Raw genomic sequence first — 18976 nt, 5'->3', positions numbered from 1 at the left:
TTGGTCTCTAATTTTCATTTTTTGTTATATCTTTGTCTGGTTTTGGTATCAGGGTGTTGGTGGCTTTGTAGAATGAATTTGGGAGTGTTTCTCCCTCTGCAATCTTTTGGAAGAGTTTAAGAAGCGTTAGCTCTTTTCTAAATGTTTGATAGAATTCGCCTGTGAAGCCATCTTGTCCTGGACATTTGTCTGTTAGAAGTTTTTTAATTACGGTTTCAATTTCATTACTTGTGATTGGTCTGTTTATATTTTCTAATTCTTCCTGGTTAAGTCTTGGAAAATTGTACCTTTCCAAGAATTTGTCCATTTCTTCATGGTTATCACATTTATTGGCATATAGTTGTTTGCAGTAGTCTCTTATGATGCTTTGTATTTCTGCGGTGTCCTTTGTGACTTCTCCTTTTTTCATTTCTAATTTGAGTCCTCTATTTTTTTTTCTTGATGAGTCTGGCTAAGGGTTTATCAATTTTGTTTATCTTCTCAAAGAGGCAGCTTTTAGTTTTATTTATCTTTGCTACTGTTTTCTTCATTTCTATTTCATTTATTTCTGCTCTCATCTTTATGATTTCTTACCTTCTACTGACTTTGCATTTTCTTTGTTCTTCCTTCTAAGTGTAGGATTAGATTGTGTATTTGAGATTTTTCTTGTTTCTTGAGGGGAGATTGAATTGCTATAAACTTCCCCCTTAGAACTGCTTTTGCTGCATCCCATAGGTTTTGGGTCTTCATGTGTTCATTGTCATTTGTTTCTAGGTATTTTTTTGATTTCCTCTTTGATTTCTTCAGTGATCTCTTGGTTATTTAGTAGTGCACTACTTAGTCTCCAAAACTTTTTTACAGTTTTTTCCTCTAATTGATTTCTCATCTCAAAGTGTTGTAGTCAGAAAAGTTGCTTGATATGATTTCAATCTTCTTAAATTTACCGAAGTTTGATTTGTGACCCAAGATGTGATCTATCATGGAGAATATTCTGTGTGCACTTGAGAAGAAAGTGTATTATGCCACTTTCAGGTGGAATGTTCTATAAATATCAATTAAATCTATCTGGTCTATTGTGTCATTTAAAGCTTGTGTTTCCTTTGTTATTTTCTGTTTGGATGATCTGTTCATTGATGTAAGTGGGGTGTTAATGTCCCCTACTATCTTTGTGTTACTGTTGATTTCTCCTTTCATGATTGTTAGCATTTGCCTAATGTATTGAGGTGCTGCTATATTGGGTCCATAAACATTTATGATTGTTATATCTTCTTTTTGGATTTATCCCTTGATGATTATATAGTTCCCTCCTTAGCTCTTGTAACAGTCTTATTTTAAAGTCTATTTTATCTGATATGAATATTGCTACTCCAGCTTTCTTTTGATTTCCATTTGCATGGAATATCTTTTTCCATCCCTTTACTTTCAGTCTGTATGTGTCCCTAGGTCTGAAGTGGGTCTGTTGTAGACAGCCTATATATGGGTCTTGTTTTTGTATGCATTCAGCCAGTTTGTGTCTTTTGGTTGGGGCATTTAAACCATTTACATTCAAGGTTACTATCAATATGTATGTACCTATTACCATTTTTTTTAACTGTGTTGCATTTGCTTTTGTGGGTCTTTTTATTTTCTTGTGTTTCCCACCTACAGAAGTTTCTTTGACATTTGTTGTAAAGCTGGTTTGGTGGTGCTGAATTCTCCTAGCTTTTGCTTGTCTGAAAACTTTTGATATCTCCATCAAATCTGAATGACATCCTTGGTAGGTAGAATAATCTTGGTTGTAAATTATTTTCTTTCATCACTTTAGTATATCCTGCCACTTACTTCTGGCCTGCAGAGTTTCTGCTGAGTAATCAGCTGATAACCTTATGGGGATTACTTTGTATATTATTTTTTGTTTTTCCCTTGCTGATTTTAATATGTTTTCATTGAATTTATTTTTTGTTAGTTTGATTAATATGTGTCTTGGTGTGTTTTTTCTTGGGTTTATCCTGAATGGGACTCTCTGTGCTTCCCGGACTTGTGTGGCTATTTCCTTACCCATGTTAGGGAAGTTTTCAAGTATAATCTGTTCAAATATTTTCTCAGAACCTTTCTTTTTCTCTTCTTCTTCTGGAACCCCTAAAATTCAAATGTTGGTGCATTTAGTGTTGTCCCAGAAGTCCCTGAAATTATTTTCAATTCTTTTCATCCTTTTTTCTTTATTCTGCTCCTTGGCCATTATTTCTGCCATTTTGTCTTCCAACTTACTTATTCGTTCTTCTGTCTCATTTATTCTGTTATTGATTCCTTCTAGTGTATTTTTAATTTCAATTATTGTGTTGTTCATCTGTGTTTGTTTGTTTTTTAGTTCTTCTAGATGTTTGTTAAACATTTCTTGTATTTTCTCAATCCGTGCCTCCATTCTATTTTTGAGATTCTGGACCATCTTTACTATCATTACTCTGAATTCTTTTTTAGGTAGATTGCCTATTACCTCTTCATTAATTTGGTCTTGTAGGTTTTTACCTTGCTCCTTCATCTGTGACATATTTTTTTGCCATCTTTTTTTTTTTTTTTTTTTTTAATGAGTGGGATTGTGTTCCTGTCTTATTAGTTGTTTAGCCTGAGGTTTCCACCACTGGTGTTTGTAGGCTGTTGGGTAGAGCTGGGTCTTGGTGTTGAGATGAGGACCTCCGGGAAACCTCACTCTGATGAATATTCCCTGGAGTCTGAGGTTCTCTGTTAGTCCAGTGGTTCAGACTCAGAGCTCTCATTGCAGGATCTTTGGCCCAACACCCAGCTCATGAACCAACATCCCACAAGCCGTGTAGGGTGGCAAAGCAAAAAAAAAAAGAAAAAAGATAGAGAGAACAATAACAAAGTAAAAAATAAAATTAGACTAGGAAACTAATGGATATGTTAGAAATAATATAAAAATAAAAATATAGATGAAACAGCAACCAGAAGGTACAATAGTACCACAATAATGAAAAAGAGGAGGAGGGAAAAGAAAAGAAAAGAAAAAAGAAAAAAAGAAATGGGGAAAATGCCTTGGCTGTGGAGTGTGGGGCCTAAGCAAGGGCGAGGTTTGGGCAGGGAGCGGGACCTATGCTTAGGACCCACAGGGCTGGAAAAGGCCCTGGGGGCTGTGGGGTGGTGGGGCTCAGCCTCAAGGAACAGAAGAGGCCCAGGCGTGCCCCCTACCCCTGGTCTCAGAAGCCAGGGGACCTCATATGGGAATTGAACAGTCTCACTGGGCCCGAGAGGGTGGGGCAAACACTCTCTACTCCTCTCCCACTCGTCCCAGAGTGCCCCTCCTGCCTGCCTCTCCTGATCTCCCTGACCTCAGGGTCCCCGATCTCGTCTGGCCTCCACTTCTCCTCCCCCCTCAGTCCCCCCACATCCTACCAGTTCACTTGGGGTTCTCTCCCATCTCCATCTGCATCAGCATCCCCTACTAGCAGCCAGCAGGTGCCCTAGTTGTGAGGAGATGCTAACTTGGTGTCTTCCCACACCCCCACCTTGACTCCACCTCTCTGATTTATGTTATTACATAAAGAAGTAATGAAAACAAATATTACCTTACTATTTAATAAAGAATCATGAAGTCATATTGATTTAAAAATATTTAATAGTTTATATTTTAATCCTGTCAGAGGAAGTATAAAAACAAAGGTGCCAGAAGGAAGTGTCAAGGTGAATACCAGCTCATCATGGCTCTGAAGAGGATGGAAAAGGGGTGCAATCAAAGGCTACATGGCTTTTGCATGTGACATCTCCCTTAAGACAATAATTCTGGATTACTGTAAAGGGTTATCCACTAACTAATTAGAAGAAGATACTCTAGCATATATTTTACCATTTAACACAAAAAAACTGCAAGCTTCTTGACATGGATTTACAGCTGCCAGCATCTCTTATAGCCCACAATATGACACAAATTTACTTTTCTAAAGCAACTTGAGTAAATATATATTTGGGGGGAAATATTTTATCTGATGAGCATCTTAATGAAAAAATTTTATTTCTAAGGTGGGAGGAACTTAAAGTGGTCAAAGAAATATGGCTATAATTAAATATATATTATATACATATACACATATATTCTCTATATATAAAATATGTATACATATATATATAGATAGATAGATAGATAGATAGATAGATAGATAGATATATTCTAGGGAAACAGTGAAGATACAGCAGCAACCAAGAGAAAATCCAGACTAGATAAATTATGTTTATAAATAAAAAACATGATGAGAGTCTTAATAGATTTGTTTATTTGGAAACTGTAAATGTCAAGAGAGGTTTTGTGGCACTTCCATATTTTTTTGTTTGGGGATAGAAATATTAACTGTAATGGGGTGAATCACAGAGGCAAGAAAAATCTACAGTAAGGGACCAGTGAACTGTATAAAGGCTTATAAACTTCACACTAGAAATTCAAGGAGTGTCTACTCTGAGGTGAAAAATGATAAATTTAACCTCAAGGTTTTAGCTTCAAGTTGATAGGATGAGAGAAAAGAGAAACATAGTAACAAAGATGAGATTCAAAGTCCCAGCCAGCCTAGTGCCTAATCCTTAATTCAGATGCCTGGGAAATAACTCCTCAAATTCACAGCACTCACTGGAGTGCAGTTAATTTGTGGTCTGGCCCCACCCTACTGTGTAGGTTCAGGTCTAGTTTATCCCAAGCCAAGTTTCTCATTCAAAGGGATCTCTGAGGCTGCAAAAGCTGTACTCCTAGACTGAAAAGGGAATTAGACAAGCACTCAGGGAATAAAGCAAAGCAATGGAGGAAAATAACAGATATCCTTCCAAATGATGGAGTTCCAATCAGTTTCTGCTTGTGTTGCTATACAACCTCCTATTCACATTCTCAAAGACATTTCACAGAAGCACTAGGCAACCAACTCAATACAGCTGTTTAAATAGAATACGATACTGACCATGATGGCAATAATGGTGATAAAATTTAGTGTGATACCACTCAGAATTTTACATTTTAATAGAACTTTTGGCATGCAACACAAATTTTCAATTTATGATTTTATGTCATTTTATAACAATTCTATTTGGGAGGTAATCTCCAAACAAATTCTTCTAGGGAATCAACTTAATGAAAGCCAGAAATTAAGTGTGAAATCTGAGACTAGTGAAGAACCCAGTGGATTATGCTACCTCATGTCTTCTTGAAATGTCTCCTACTAGCAGAGTTAAAATGACTAGCAATTTAAACAATTTGAGTAGTGTATAATATACTGTGCTAAATCATGCATCTGTAGGAATGGATAAAAAATAGTTCCTCTCATCATACCCAATATGAATATAGTAATGGGAACATATGAGTTCCCATTATGAGTTAAAATGCAATTCTTATTGTATATAAGTTAATATGCAATATTATTTTTTTGTGATAGCTGAGGTACAGGTATAAAGGTAATGTAGGAGGGAGTGACATCCACTCTATTAGAAGGAGGAAGAGTTAAGCATTTTCTGGAGACAAGGTTGCTTTAAAATGGCATTTTACATTTTAGAATCTTGATAAGAAACAGATGTTGAATTTTCTGCTTGATAACTCATTGAAGTTCAATGAAAGTTACAACTCAATTCAACAAACACACAGTGAATCCCACTTTATGCCAGACAAACACTATACATGCAAAGCCTCAGATAAGCCTCTGTGAACTTTGTTGAATTGAAGGAGATATGGCCATATAGGAACAAGATTTCCATATAACATGGCAATGCTCTGATAAAGAGCAGCATGATGTGCTCAGGGGTCAGCAACTTTAGTCTGTAAACTCCTAGACCTGAGAGATAATACAGAATGGAGGTCAGAGGAGCTTCTAGAGAATGAATCTTAGCTGGGTCCTGTTTATTTAATAGGATTTATCCAGGAAAAGAGAATGGGATGTTTAGCAGGAAAAGAAAGAAGAGAAGAGAGTATGGTGGTTGTGAAGGATATATTCCACACAGAAGAAACAGCATGAGAATAGAAATATGACCTGCCATAGGAAGCATAAGGAAACATCAGCTCTGTGTATACATGGAACTGGAGGCATTAAAGGCTTGTTGGCTACCAGCAATTGAAGGAAACAGCTGCCTTAGTGTTTCAGATAAATCACCCTTGCTGCTACATGTATTCTTTATAAGGAACAATATTTGAGGCAGGGTAGCAGATAGAAGGCAATTTTAGGGATCCAGGTGAGACCTATGAAAATCTGAGTAGGATTGAAAGAAAAAGTTCAAGATATATCTTAATGATAAATTAATAAGAAATCTTTATGATCATCTCAATAGGTACAGAAAAAGCTTTTCACAAAATTCAACACCATTTATGATAAAAACTCTCCAGAAAGTGGGCATAGAGGGAACCTACTTCAGCATAATAAAGGCCATGTACAACAAAGCCACAGCAAATCTCATTCTCAATGGTGAAAAACTGAAAGCATTTTCTCTAAGATCAGGAACAAGAAAAGGATGTGCACTCTCACCATTATTATTCAACATAGTTTAGACATCCTAGCCATGGCAATCAGAGAAGAAAAAGAAATAAAAGAATACAGATTGGAAAAGAAGAAGTAAAACTGTCACTCTTTGCAGATGACATGATACTATTCATAGAGAATCCTAAAGATGCTACCAGAAAACTACTAGAGCTAATCAATGAATTTGGTAAATTTGCAGTATACAAAATTATTGCACAGAAATTTCTTGCATTCCTTTACACTAATGATGAAAAATCTGAAAGAGAAATTAAGGAAACACTCCTCTTTACCATTGCAACAAAAAGAATAAAATACCTAGGAATAAACCTACCTAGGGAGACAAAAGACCTATATGCAGAAAACTATAAGACACTGATGAAGGAAATTAAAGATGATACCAACAGTTGGAGAGATATATCATGTTCTTCGATTGGAAGAATCAATGTTGTGAAAATGACTATACTACCCAAAGCAATATACAGATTCAATGCAATTTCTATCAAATTACCAATGGCAATTTTTAGAGAACTAGAACAAAAAACCTTAAAATCTATATGGAGACACAAAAGACCCCAAATAGCCAAAACGGTGTTGAGGGAAAAAAACGGAGCTGGAGGAATCAGACTCTCTGACTTCAGACTGACTATACTACAAAGCTACAGTAATCAAGACAATATGGTACTGGCACAAAAACAGAAACAATGGAACAAGATAGAAAGCCCAGAGATAAGCTCACACACCTATGGTGAACTAATCTATGACAAAGGAGGCTAGGATATACAATGGAGAAAAGACAGCCTCTTCAATAAGTGGTGCTGGGAAAACTGGACAGCTACATGTAAAAGAATGAAATTAGAACACTCCCTAACACCATACACAAAAATAAGCTCAAAATGGATTAGAGACCTAAATGTAAGACCAGGCACTATAAAATTCTTAGGGGAAAACACAAGAAGAACACTCTTTGACATAAATCACAGCAAGATCTTTTTTGATCCGCCTCCTAGAGTAATGGAAATAAAAGCAAAAATAAACAAATGGGACCTAATGAAACTTCAAAGCTTTTGCACAGCAAATGAAACCATAAACAAGACGAGAAGACAACACTGAGAAAGGGAGAAAATATTTGCAAATGAATCAAAGGACAAAGGATTAATCTCCAAAATATATAAACAGCTCATGCACCTCAATATTAAAAAAAAACAAACAACCTAATCCAAAAATGGGCAGAACACCTAAATAGACATTTCTCCAAAGAAGACATACAAATGGCCAAGGAACACTTGAAAAGCTGCTCAACATCACTAATTAATAGAGCAATGCTAATCAAATCTACAATAAGGTATCACCTCACACCAGTTAGAATGGGCATCATCAGAAAATCTACAAACAACAAATGCTGGAGAGGGTGTGGAGAAAAGGGAACCCTCTTGCACTGTTGTTGGGGATGTAAATTGATACAGCCACTATGGAGAATAGTATGGAGGCTCCTTAAAAAAATAAAAATAGAATTACCCTACGACCCAGCAATCCCAATACTGGGCATATACCCCAAGAAAGCCATAATTCAAAAAGAGTCATGTACCACAATATTAATTGCAGCTTTATTTACAATAGCCAGGATATGGAAGCAACCTAAGTGTCCATCGATAGATGAATGGATAAAGAAGATGTGGCACATATATACAATGGAATATTACTCAGCCATAAAAAGAAATGAAATTGATTTATTTGTAGTGAGGTGGATGGACCTAGAGTCTGTCATACAGAGTGAAGTAAGTCAGAAAGAGAAAACCAAATTCTGTATTCTAACATATTTATATGTAAACTGAAAAAACACAAAAATGGTTCTGAAGAACATGGGGGAAGGACAGTAATAAAGACACAGACATACAGAATGGACTTGAGGACAAGGGGAGGAGGAAGGGTAAGCTGGAATGCAGTGAGGGAGTGGCACGGACATATATACACTACCAAATGTAAAATAGATAGCTAGTGGGAAGAAGCTGCATAGCATAGGGAGAACTGCTCGGTGTTTTTTGCATCCACCTAGAAGGGTGGGATATGGAGGGTGGGAGGGAGATGCAAGAGGGAGGGGATATGGGGATATATGTACACATATAGCTGCTTCACTTTGTTATAAAGCAGAAACTAACACAATACTGTAAAGCAATTATACTCCAATAAAGGTGTTAAAAAAAAAACTGATATCTCGTTCAGACTTGAAATATAACTTGTTCTTTATTTTCATAACATGGAGCTGAGGAAGAAGATCCAAAATATTTCCTCTTCTGGTTAATTCTAATTTATGTAAATGGCTCTATTGTCAAACAAATCTATCCACTAGAATGAGCTAGACAGAGAATGAATCTTAGTATGAAGCCATAACAGAAACCAGAGAAGAAAATAGATTTAGTGATGCCTCAGAGGCAGATACTAATTTTTTTTCTAACCAAATATGTGACCATCTGTAATTTAAGCAAATATTGAATCTAAAAATTGGATGTCTGGTTCACTTGATGCTTTTACAGTTTTCTTTTAGATGATGCTGATTATGATGATTTTAAAAGTATGTAACAGTACATATTTACAGAAAGAAAATGAAAATGAGAACTTTGAAATAATTTGGGGGATTGGAGTGATTGAATGAATCTCCTACTTTCTGTGCAATTGTCTGAAAAACCTGTAGTACATTTTTCATTTGCTGCTAAAAAGATGCTCATATTCTTTGATGTTAACTGAAGTTTAAAATCCTTCTGGAATTGAAAAACTTAAAAATCATGCTGTATATGAAAAATAAATGTTAGCAAAGAATTTTTATCTATTTATCTACCACACGGGGCTGACTAGGCAGTTACCTTATTTTATCCATAAGGTCTAATATTAAGCCAAGTTGAAGTGCCTGAAAGCAACTCTTTTGCCCCTTTCCTGTTTGCCATTTCTGTTCCCCTCTAACCTTAAAAGTACCTAATTACAGAAATGAGATCACTAAGCAATTGAAACTAACTCCTGACATGCTCTCCTGAATGCACACCATGCCTTGTCTAACGTGTTGATTTTTTTCCTAGATAAAAAGAAGTAAGAATGAAGAATTAAGCAGTTAAAAAATGAATAGCTCTCTACCCCCAACACCTCCCCACAAGGAATCCTGTAGGCAGATCACGTGGGCAAGATAACATCTGAAGAGAGAGTCAGCCAGTCTGGACGTAATGGAGAAGGATGCAGAACCCAACATCCTGCCTCCATGAGTCACTGAGATTCTTCCTCCTTTCTTCCCTTTAAAAACTGTCATGGCTGAATAGAGTCTTGGGAGTTTGTCTCTGGGCACAAGTCCACCATCTCCCCTGATTGCCAGCTTTTTGATTAAAGCACCTTTCCTTTCTACTGACACTTTCTTCTTGAATTATTGGCTTTTGAGGGGTGAACAGCAGAATCTGAGTTCAGTAACATACCCACAATACACAATCCTGCCATCCCTGACAAGAAGTCTTCTGCAGCCATGTGACCCTCAGAGTCATGTCCTCTCAGGTCCAGTCTTTGTCACTCCTACTGGATCCCAGCATATCCACTGTCATGTCTCCAGAGAGCAGATTCTTGGCTCTCTGTCCTGGGGTAGTTTCTGCTTTGGGCCCTCTGGATTTGCTGTCTTTCTGACTCTCCCTGGAGATCAGTGCAGTGCCCCTGGAGTCCTTATTTCCCAAATTTCATGTCTTCCTTTGTCTCAGTAGAAGGTCATCTGTGAATACTCAGTCCTCTGGGATCCTGGCACAAGCCAGCCACCACACCCCATCATGAAAAATTGGGGGAAAATATTATGAGTTTCCTCAGGAGAATCAATAGATATAATCAACATAAACAATATTTCCTTTTCTTATTCTTTCTGGCTAGCAGTTGGTGAGGCTCATTACTTTCCTTCTGCAATCACATAAGGTCACCTGAAATCAAACAGCAGCATTTCAATGCCTTGCACAGATTATAATGTCATGACTTGCCAATTATAATCCTCCCAAGGTACAGTTTGTCAGATGAAATGTACCTACTTTTCCCTTTCTTGATTAATTATAACTTTCAGTTCAGCCTCTGATGTCCCTAAGGAACTTTGATTTTGTTCTATGGAACGTTCCTCATATGACTAATGATGAATACCCTCTATTCTTCCTCAAGGTGGCCTTTTCGAGTCTGAACATCATAACCTATATGACAAGGTGACAGGGTGAAGAAGATAGGTCACTCTGGATCCACCTGGGTGAACAGCAGATCCTGATAGATGGGCTCTTCCTTGATATCCTCCCTTACCAAGCCTAGCCCAGGGGAGTTACAAATGAGACATCACACATTATCTCACCTGGACACAATTGTAATAATGAAAATAGCCAAGAGCATTCTCTGAACACTTGAGAGTAGGTTTCCAGAAGGTGCCTCAACTCTGAGATTGGAGTTTTCATTTTCTTGGAGAGACCATGGTCCTTGAGAACACAGCATCTCTGTCCTTGAAGCATTTCAACCACCTGCCAGATTTGATTCAGACCCTGTCATACTGGGTTGGAATGACTCTTTCTGTGTAGTGCTTCCCACTTTGGGGGCTTTGGGATTGTAAGTGGATGTTGAAATACTGAAAGAAAGTGATCATTAAAAATGTCCCAAGACATATATAATGTTTTCAGGCATGATGGTTAACCTTAATATCTTGGCTCTTTTCCAAATTGAGTAATTGTATTCTGCCAAGCTCAAGGTCCCCATACATTTTTAATTGAGGAATTATCTTTCCTTCTTCTCTTAAAACCTGCTCATGGGTTTATTCACGTCAGCAAAGCAGACGGGCCATGGCGCCCCAAGGCATCCCCATCTGTGATTGGTGAGGCAGTCAGAATTCTGAGAAGATAGTCTTTTCTTGAGCAATTGTAATAGGGCTTTATTCTACACAATTCATTTGCCTAGTTATATCTGATGTTTATGATACCAACAAGAATAAAAACATTGAAAACAAAATAAGAGCATCTTTAACATGAAGAAAACGTTGACTACTTACAAATAAATCACCCTAATACCAGAATGCCAGCTCTGTAATAGAGGAACACAGAAGAAATGTAAACCATAGCTTCCTCCCAAATGCTTTTTTACAGGTTACTTTTCACAGGTTAAATGGAATGATCCATTTGTGTGTGTCTGTCACAGTGTCAATAAGGCCTCTTACACAGAAAGCTATAGTAGGCCTTGTAATAATATACTTTTTTACTTATACTAATATTTGTTCCAAGAGGTTGAATGACCTGTAGATTGGCTAGATTAGTTTTATACTTCTCTTCATTCTTCTTTTGCTTCCCCTATCAATTCCTTCTTCATAATGACTAGCTTCATAGTAAAAATGTTAATCACACTTATAGTAGTTGGGCTGTTATATTCTAGCACTGAGCTTGAAATATTAAATGCATTATCTTGTTTGATCCACACAGAAACCTTCTTCAATAATCACTACTATTCTGATGCTATAGATAGAGAAACTGAAGATTTGAAGGGTAGATAACTTCCCCAAAGTTACCCGGTTACTAGGTAACAGATCAAGATTTCAGTATACATCTGACTTCAAAACCTGTGCTCACGCTACTGTGCTTCTCGTTTCTCTTTTGTAGCTAGAGATAGTTAGATATGAGCAAGGTTAAATGAACAAACAACAAAAAAGTGCTCAAAAGATGTACTGTCTGTCCATGCTGGACTGGAGATTTTAGTTATAATGCTTGGTTGTAACTACTACAGTGTTTTTTTAAAAGGTTTCTCAAGTATCTCCAAAATTGTAAAATCTGGTCTGTTTACTTTTATATTTATAAAACACCAAGACTGTATGTGACTATTTTTATAAACTCTCAACACTCTTACCGTAGAAATTACTTTTATGATAATACTTGGCAATACTAATTGTGGTCAAGACTCTTAGTTGCAATCTCTGTCTACCTTGAAAGAAATAGTGTGGAAGTTTATGCAGAAGCTTACATTAAGAGAAATATCTAACCCAGTTCCCCATTTTTCAGGTGGAGGATTAAAGGGCAGCCACTGCTCAACGCATCTACTATTTTATTGGCTTTTGTAATAAGTTAATAAAATGGACATTTTCTTATCCAGTAAGACAGGTTCCTTAATTTAATTTCTTCATGTGATGGTAGAAGATGACTCAGAATGTAACTAAAGAAGTTACACTAGTGAGATAAGATCAGCTTAAGCTTCCCAGAGAGACAATTGTACAGTTTTGAACTTATATTAAGCCATGTCGCATAAATGCTAAAGCAGGCAGATATCTAGATATGAGGAGAGAAATGGGATACAGGCCAAATGGCAGGAAACCACACGTCTTGTAAACAACACGGGTCCTTGGGCAGGCAAAGAAAAGCAGAAACCTCCAGACTGACAGGAAAGCACATGTTTTGGGGTGATCAGGGTCCTGGAGGCAGACAAATAAAGGTGGGAAAAGGGGGGAATCTCCAGTGTCCAAGTGTAACCTGTTGTATAATGTGCTTGCATTACAAAAAATGACCCTTGCAGATCAGAAGTTCTCATTATGCACCGAGGCCATGACACTTCCCATCAAGGGTAAATAAGGACAGAAATTCCTTCTCCCCTCGGGAAGGTGGAGCTGGGATGAAAATCAAGGAATACGACACCCAAACCACTCCCGCCCCAATGAATACTCTGCCCCTTCACTTCTACACCCCACATAATTTGCTTGCCAAGAAAACTCAGGGGAGCTCCTCACTTGAGTCTGCCCACTATCCCCTTGAGAGCATACTATCACTTGAATAAATCCTCACTTTTCTCTCTTGACCTCCCTGTCTCATCTCTGAATTCTTTCTGTGATGAGACAAGATACGACTCTCCAGTATCATAAACATATGGCAAGTGGAATGACTATAGCCTTTGAATGCAGAAGATCACAACAAATACCATTAAGGAACAGAGTCAAAATGACTCTGAAGGAAATCTTGCTTCCTAACCAGGACCTTTTCCATTAGATCGTACATGTATTCTCGGAAAGACTTGATGTGTTTTAAAGTGAGTTTCTCAATGTCACCAGTGATGTCTTTGACTACAGTTAGCAAGCTCACATCAAGTCTTCCTTACATGCTTCTGTGTTTCAGTCTCTGGGTGAATGACACACTCTGATTTCATTTCCCCGATAACAATGAAATTCTAAAGCTATTATTGTCATTAACAGATGAGAAACCTGAAGTTTCTATGAGGTTAAATGACTTTCCCAAAGTCATTGGCACTCCTTCTGTCAAGTAGCCTTATCTCTCTCTAACCATAACATAGCATCAACAATTTGATGTTATTTTACTCAACAATGTGAAGAAGAAATGTTGGTGAAGCATTGTACATCTTAGGAATTATATAGCAACTATACATGCACATAAACACATTTGATCTTTCTAGCATATCAGTGAGGTTAACTATCATTATTGTAACTTTATGGATACAGAAAATTAGATACAGAAAGATTAAACTGCCTGAAAAGACTACCTAACTTGTAAATGTCAGCAGAAGATTTGAACAAAGGATTGCCTATCTCCGAAGCTTGTGTTCACTCTACTGACTTCTCAACGGAAATCACTTTATAAATGATCTTTAGTATCTTCACAAAATGTCATTTATTGTCTTCAAAGTGATCTCGGGGAGGCAAGGGGTGAGGTGGCTTGAAGCAGGACCTCAGCGCTTGTCTTCTATGAAGAAATAATTCAGCAAACAGACAGATGTGAAGCAGATAAAGCATTTATTAGAAGCAAAGTATGTGTGGAATAACACACGGGCAGACTTGGAGTAAGTCATGCACAATAAGGGTGGCTTAAATCACTTATATGAGGGCAGATTTCTGGGTTCTCTCTTGGCCAATCATTTTGCTTATGCCCATATTTTGTCTGACTCAGGGTCCTCCCCGGTGTGCACATGCATCCTTTACCCAAGATGGATTCAAATGCAAAGGTTTCTGGAAGGTTGGCATCCTCCCACTCCCTCCTTTGACTGCTGAGTACCTTCTCTGTGCATGTGTGGGTTGGGAAAGCCCCTTGACCACATGAATGAGAAAAATGTGGTTTTTACTCAGTCAGGGCTCTAGTCCTGCTGTTATCTTATCTCAAATTGTCAGCAGGAGGCTGGTTGCAGCTGCTCAGCCTAGAGCCCATCTATCTCCTACCTCAAAAGGATAATGCCCCACAAAACATATTGCTAATACACAAAGGCAGAATTTCTCCAACAGTAAGGTGAAATTACTTTCCTACAAAAATGTTGCCATAGAAGATACTCTAAAGAAGGATGCTCAGAGTAACCGGGCTCTCTCAATTCTGCAGTTTCAAAGTAAGAATACAATTTAATTGTTCATCAAGTCAAGGATTCCAAGTAGAATAAGTTCCTAATATCTCACTTCAATATATTGGGTTTCGGGCTTCTCTGGTGGCGCAGTGTTTGAGAGTCCGCCTGCCGATGCAGGGGACACGGGTTCGTGCCCCGGTCTGGGAAGATCCCACATGCCGTGGAGCGGCTGAGCCCGTGAGCCATGGCCACTGAGCCTGCGCGTCTGGAGGCTGTGCTCCACAACGGGAGAGGCCACAACAGTGAGAGGTCCGCGTACCGAAAAAAAGAAAAAAAAAAAACAACATATTGGGTTTCAAGTATCTCTCAACTTTTGAAGAATTGTCAGCTAGTGCTCCAGGAAAAGGGAATGAGATGATTCCCCACCTACTTTCCCAACGTTAAGTAGTGCTTGTTCTGCAAAACTCTACATATCTCCTAAGACTGAACCAGAACACACAGCATGGATGGAATTCTGTAAATGAAAGATTTGTGCTGACATAAATTCCTTCAGATCTGGAAAAGCACTGGGCAGGAAGACATCAACACACCACTTTACACCTTTTATTTTCCTTACTCGGAACACTGCCTGTGGCTGTGAGGGACTCCACACATGTTTACTGAGGTATCTCTGAGTCAGACACTGGGATATATGTTGGGAGATGAATGAAATGCAGCCCTGTCCTAAAGCCTTCTACACACTCATCTCGGCTGAGAAGCAATGCATATGCATATATGTGAGAGTTTTCCGAAGCTCTTCCTAGAGGATCAAAGTGTCTTCACAGCCTGGTCATCAAGGAAAAGGTTTAATTTCTCATCAGAAGAGTAGATCATTAAATATATGAAGGCTTAAGGGCCTCTACTCACAAATCTCTTATTCCTTGAAACTCATAATTCCCAGGGGTGACTCCTGGACATTTCTCTCTTAAATTGTAACTGCAAAAGGTAGTAGAAGACACTTTGTTTCAGAGCGTGAATCTGAATTCCAGCTCTGATACTAGCAAGTTGTGTAATTATAAACTGATTAAACTTTCTGAACCTCGGGGTTTTCCTCTGACTAATGTATATTAATGCATATTACTTACCTCACAAGATCATTGTGAGTGTGTAAAGAAACAAAGTATGTAGTAATGTCTATGCAAAGGCAAAATTCACTAGTTGGTAGATCCTTTGTTAAAAACAAACAAAAAAAAACAGCAACAAAACTTCTAAATGAGCGAGAGGCTAATCTGGAAACATTTCAGCTCCTTTCCAAGTCTGAGACCCTATGATTAAGGGAAGCAGAGTCTTTTCTGGAGACTTGTACTTGTTGGTGTCAAATCTAGATACATTCAATAAAAGGTAATTTTTACCCTTTCCTGTTTGACCCAGAATAAATGTCCTTGTTATATTTATTCATTTATCTTAGTTCAAAATCTGAATTAATACAAACAGCTAATTATTTCCTCAAACTATTGAAATATCTATTTTATTAAATATCTATTTTAGCTATTGAAATATCTAAACACAGTTTCAAATTGAGTAATTTATATTCTCCATCTTAGGAAATCTTACTTCACATGTGTTTAGGATAAGAGAAACTCTTCCCAACTCCTGAATTCCTGAATAAAACTTTATATTCATAAATAAAACCCATTCATTTTATTGGTATGGTGTTCACATTTTCCTAAGGATAAAGTTTTTTCCACATTGAAATAGAAAGCTAAATATAAATATTTTTAAGAGAGAAAAAAATGGCTTACATTCACACTAAAGAGGGAATGCTTGCTATCAAACCCTTCTGTCCTGAACAGGGCTTCTGGTGAAGGAGCCGGGGTAGGGAAGAGGGGCAGGGAGGAGGGCCCTCTGCACTGGGAGAAAGAAGATGAGCATCTGAGTACAAGAAAGCTGAAGATGGGATGGAAAACAGGTGGGGTGAAGGGGTTCTTATAGGAAATTTAGCTAACAGAGTTTTCACCAAAGGCTAATTCTGCTCCTACAGAGCTTGAAAATGGGCATTTCATCTGCATCTAAGAAGCATAAAACAGAAATGGAAACTATTTCAACAGTGAAAAATACGTTAGAGGTCACCTGTCCAGGAAGCTCCAAATTTAGTTGACAATGTGAACCACCAGGGGAATCTTTCCAGAATCCATGTTCCGGAGTTCCACCTTAGACCTTCCTAGACTAGGCACAAGAATATTTATGTATCAATTATTATCCTCAGTTCCAAGTGATTGAAACCAACTTAGTCTGAATGTATTAGAAGGGTAATGGGAACTCTTAGATTCCCCAGGAAAGCTGGAGAACCAAGCTTGGGAAGCATGGAGCGATGTAGAGGGGAAAGGTAACCAGGACCACAGAGAATCCCCTCAGTTCTCCTGGCAGCCTGCCTGGGAGGCATTGCTCCTGACCCTCCAGGGATGCAATAGCCGCTGCTTCCCCACAACAGGGCAGACACCATGCTGCTGGCACTGAAGACCTGAATTCCCTCATCCTTACTTCTTTGTGACACTAACTCCAGATTCAAGATCCAGGTGGCTGCATCTGTTTGGTGGCTGAGACATGGTCATGTGTATCCAGGCCCTACCAGTTAGGGGAGCTTGGAAAAGTGAGTATAAGTCCTTCTCTGATGCTGTAGAAGGATTAGGCTGCTGTAACAGAATTATATAGTAGATTAAGATTGAAAACCAATCATAGCAACTAATCTAAATAAGAAGTCTGAATGTAGGATCCAGGGTTTGTTTATTTTTGTTTTTGTTTTCCAGGCAGAATGGCAAGAGGCAAGAGGACAAAGAAGCTGAGAACCTAAAAGAGAGGATTGTGTGTGAGAAGGTGACCTTGGAGCAGAGGCCTGCAGAAAGTGGGGGAGCATCTTGCACACCTGTGAGGGAAAGGTACTCCAGGCGATGGGAACAGCAGATGCAAAGGCTCTGATGCAAATGCATGCCTGGCACATTCGAGGAACAGTAAGTTGGGCTGTGTGTCTGGAACAGAAGAAGCTATTGAGAAGCCTAGGAAGTAAGATGGAAGGGCTGGCACATTTCACCTGGGTCTTGCAGGCCATTAGACTTTGTATTTTCCAGGGAGTGAGATGGGAATCCATGGAACGTTTGAGAGAGAGGACAGACGTGTTCAAACCTGGTGCCCTGGTGTCTCTATTTTATAATTCCGTCCTCCACAACCTTTTACCTTGTCATCTCTAAGTCTAATGTGGCTGCTATGCTCCAGGCAACATCTTCCGTCACCAATACCATTTTTGAGGCAAGAAGACAAGATGGCAGGAGACTTTTTCCTCATAAAACTCCATTTTTTTCTGAGATGAAAATATTTCCCAGAACTCTCTTCCACCCTCAGTCTGAAGACTTATCTTACATGTCATTGTCCAGAGCTGACTTACATACCATACCCTAGGTCAATATGGTATTGATATATATATATATATATATATATATATATATAATATGTATAAATATAATACTATAAGGACAAATATTCAATTCTTTTTTGGACTGACATAGTTTCCATGCCCTGATAACAACAGCTTCTATTTCTAGACCACCTTTTAGTATCATGCTGATTAATGTACATGAATTATCTCTGGTTTTCATAACCACTCTACAATGTACCTGTCCACACGGAAAAACTGTGGAAGAAGGATTCAACTGTCTTTTCCAAGACTAGAGTGGTTAAGCTAGGACTTGAACATACATCTATCTTTAGGGCTGCAAAGTCTATTTCTACTACAGAACACCTGTAATTTTAAAAAGCATCTGCACAGATCAGCATTCTTCCTGTCTCATAGGATACATTTTTTTCTTTACTTTGAAAAATCTGATTTTATTTTCTAAATCAAAAAGAAATGTATTCATGTTAAATTTAGAATGTTTAACTTTCCACTGATCTCTCAAAATACTTTCCAGGTATTGTTAACAGTGCTCAGAATGGTGTCAAAGTTAACATCCAATACCACATTTTAAAGAAAAAAGTTTAAATGTAGGCCCTATTTCTAAGAAACCTTCTCAAAGGTCAAGGCGTTGACAATTCTAATTTTAAAAGAAAAGAATTTTAATCATTATTGGAAATTTAAGTGACAATGGTTTGAAGCACTATAAATCAGATCTCTTTTAAAACAGAAAAGAATTTTAATTTCTGAGGGAAGGGACTCATACCTGACAACTCCAATTAAACATAATACTTCCTTACCCCCA

This window comes from Monodon monoceros, unplaced genomic scaffold (genome assembly GCF_005190385.1).
Source record: "Monodon monoceros isolate NGI ecotype Baffin Bay Population unplaced genomic scaffold, NGI_Narwhal_1 Super_Scaffold_16, whole genome shotgun sequence".
In the NCBI taxonomy this organism is placed as follows: Eukaryota; Metazoa; Chordata; class Mammalia; order Artiodactyla; family Monodontidae; genus Monodon; species Monodon monoceros.
This window is presented reverse-complemented; position numbering follows the sequence as displayed.